The sequence below is a fragment of the Benincasa hispida genome, chromosome 11 (genome assembly GCF_027475165.1).
Source record: "Benincasa hispida cultivar pf3 chromosome 11, pf3_genome.v1.1, whole genome shotgun sequence".
Lineage (NCBI taxonomy): Eukaryota > Viridiplantae > Streptophyta > Magnoliopsida > Cucurbitales > Cucurbitaceae > Benincasa > Benincasa hispida.
Genome location: NC_143488.1, coordinates 68,426,411 through 68,429,951, shown reverse-complemented (window position 1 = coordinate 68,429,951; position 3,541 = coordinate 68,426,411). Strand labels below are relative to the sequence as shown.

General features: G+C 27.9%; 1 long non-coding RNA gene across 1 annotated transcript; it reads left to right on the top strand.

Moving 5' to 3' along the window:
• The first annotated feature begins 2,639 nt into the window (after window positions 1–2,639).
• LOC150032833 (uncharacterized) lies at window positions 2,640–3,285 on the top strand. Its single transcript, XR_016524768.1, has 2 exons — window positions 2,640–2,922; window positions 3,039–3,285. It is a non-coding gene; the product is annotated as an uncharacterized LOC150032833 (long non-coding RNA).
• Window positions 3,286–3,541: the final 256 nt, after the last annotated feature.

Here is a 3,541-nt window from a genome sequence, read left to right as displayed (position 1 = left end):
TTTGAGGAGGAAATAATAAACACGATAGCAAATAATAAAAAAAAAATGATAAATGTAAAATAGTAAAAACTGTAGTAAATAATAAACACCGTAGCAAATGGGAGATTTGAAATAGTGTTGACTGGAGCTAATTTGAGGTTTTGAAATAGTTTTTACTGTATTAAGAAGTGGTTATGGCAAACGTCCCCTTACATTTTAGACCACATCTATTTTGATGTGATTTATAGTATGGTTTGATCCCAATTTATTAGACAATATAATTTTTAAATATGTTTTTTCTATATGTAATTAAAGAACGTGACACAAAGAGGAGTGTTGCTTGTAGTCAAATATTACTTTTCTTTCAATTATATATTGCGAGTATTTTTGGGTGCATCTCAATATGTATTCATATGTGTTCTCCACTCCAATCACTCACAAAAAAACATCAAACATAGTCTAAAAACAAGAAGACTTTGTCTGATGAAAGACTATGATAGAATAATTAGGTAAGATATACGAAGATAGATATAAGGGTATCGCTTTGTCAATCTCCGCTTTTTTAACCTTTTTACTTTACATGAAAAAAATGTTAAGTAAGAGTTTTTTATACTTGACACGTGAAACATGTCAAGTAAGACCTTATATTACTTGACACGAAGGTCCGTGTGAAAATATTCGAAATATTCCGTCAATCTCCACTTTTTTAACCTTTTACTTGATATTTTTTTTGTCCAAAATCATATTATTCGACGTTTTTCCCACAGAAACGTCAAGTAATTAAAAACTATAAGTATCAAGTAATGTAGATTTTGTAGTAGTGATATAATCTTTTAGGGGCGATTTTTTAATTTAATAATTTGAAAAGAAAAACAAAACTAAAAAAACTAGTTTACTTATTTGTCTATCTTTTCAGGGGTGGTGTTAGGCTTTTGAATCGTGTGAAATTTAATATTTAAAATTTATGAATTCTTTTTTTAAAACTTTACCTTGTAACATGAGACTAGTAGGTACACTTGAGAAATTTTTTAATTACGACCGAAATTTATAGTGAAAATTAATACAATTTATTATATTTATACTATGCCACCTTGTTTCTTAATATATGAAAAATATGTATATGATCCTATTATCATACGCCCCTTTTGTATTGGAGGGTCTGGATTACCTCACTCGAACTCATATTTGATTGACAATTTCGATAATTTTAAATGTTTTGAGTGAAATATTGTTTAATACAATTCCTTTTTAATTATTGAGATTCATTTTGTTTATTCATATAATAAATTCAAATTTAGTTTGTTTAATATTCATATGATTTTACTGTATAAAAAGAAGGTAGTTTTGAACTGCAATTAACATTTGTGATGTAGAACATGTTTGAGAATAATTTTTTAAAAAAATCTTAAATTACGTCATGTTTAAAATTACTCTTAAACATGTGTTTCATTTCACATCTTTATATTATTAATGTTTATTTTAAATTATCAGAAATATTTTTAAATGAATTTTCAACATGATAATAATGATTTTTATTGTTTCAAAATCACTCCATTCTATTCCTGGATTTATTCCATTTTAGTGTATTTTCAAATGTTTAATCGTTTGAAATCAATTTTTTCATTTTGAGTTCAATGTAAAGGTGAGAAATTCGAATATTTAACAATTTTATACTCTATTAAGTATATTCAATTGAATTAGGCTCGTTTTGATTTTTTTTTAATTTTATATTTTATTTATCAAAATTGATTTTAATTAGTAAAATATAGAGAAAATATTTTTTTGGTCCCTTGGTTTTGGATTTAGTCTCTATTTAGTCTATAAATTAAAAAATGTTGTACATTTAGCCCTAAATTTTGAGTAGGGTTTTAATTTAGTACATAAGTTTCAAGATGCTACAATTTTACCTTTGATATTTCAGTTTTGCTCCAATTTGATCACCATGTCTAAAGATTTACATTTTTAACATCGATTTTTCACTAAATACTCAGTTTTTGTCTTTGTTAATAAATTAAGAATCGTTAAAAGAATTCTAAATAATTAATTTTCACTATTTTTATTGCTTTTAAATTTAAATTTAAAATTAAAGTTTCATAATTATTTTTAATTAATTGATAGAAATTGACATCGATGAGTGAAAGTAAGTATTTAATTAAAATTGAGGTTAAAAATGTAAAATCTTGAAATCCAAGAATCAAATTGAAACAAAACTCAAATCTCAAAAGTAAAATTATAACATTTTAAAACTTAACTAAATTAAAACAAAACTTAAAATTTATGAACTAAATATGTAATATTTTTAAATTTAGAAACTAAATAAAGTGAGAGACGAAAATATATTATTTTCTCGAATATATGTTTCAAAGAAATTTAAAAAATGACATGCAGGTAAGAATATTCTTCTCATTGCGTGAAAGTCGCTTCGTGATTTCTTCCCATCTCCACCGTAGGGCCTGTCCCTACGCCAGTTGATTGAGGCTCATCTCCGCCCACCTCGCCGGCCTCCGCCGTTACCTCCGCCTGCACCCTACCGATCTGTCTTCTCCTTATCGAATGATGTTCCAATCGTGTTGTCAGAAACAAAAAGGTGAAGGTGAACAGTCCGATCATCAAAAGACAAATCCATCCATCAATTATTAGCAACTGTCAGTCAGTATTGATTCAACTATTCATTCTGCAAACCCTAAAATTGAAAGCACCACAATCAAACGCAATTACTTCCAATTTACCACTCGATTCATCTCCCGATTCAGATTTCAGAGCGTCCTCTTCTCTCTTTCACCATTTTATTTAAGGATACGATGCTGCTACCTCTGTATTCTTCTGAAAATTGTCCACAAAAATGGTTTAATCGAAAATTGTTCATACCTTGCGGGGTTTTCGTCTCTGATCAACAAAGAATGATCGGTCATTTCAGGATTTCGTTGCAGAGAAGCAGATCAGGTACATTTCCTTTCTCTCTTTTGCGATGGCTAAATCTGCTATGTTCCTTTTCGGAGGCAGACAAGAGATTAAAAGCTTTCGTCTATGAATTGCGTGACAAAAATGTGTTGATTCAGAGTAGTGAAGATGACGATCGGATCGAGATTTGAAGCTTCGGTTCTTCGTGGTTGCGGCTGGTGAAGAAATGCTTTCCCACGTGAAGAAAAACTTGGGTTTGTCCCATTTATAAATATAGTTGAATAAAATAGGGGTCTTTTTAAATATAAAAAAATGTTTTAAAATATTTACATTTTATAGAAAAAGTTGAAGAGTACAGTGTAAATATTTTTTGGATTTTTTAAAAATATATATATATATTTTTAATTTCTTTTGTGTAGTAAAGATGTAGGAAACATGAGGTGTAATCTAACTCTATCTAATCCTTCTTCTTTTCAAAATAGTCCTTTTTAGTGGAAAAACCAATTTTGACCATAAATTTATCTATTTGTATCACTTTTTACAAAACAAAAAGGAAATAAATTTCATTTATTTGATCAAACTTAAAGAAAGTGTTACAATATTAATTTTTAACTTTAAAAAAGGCTGCAATCTTGAAGTTCTTGCTATCGTGAAATTGATG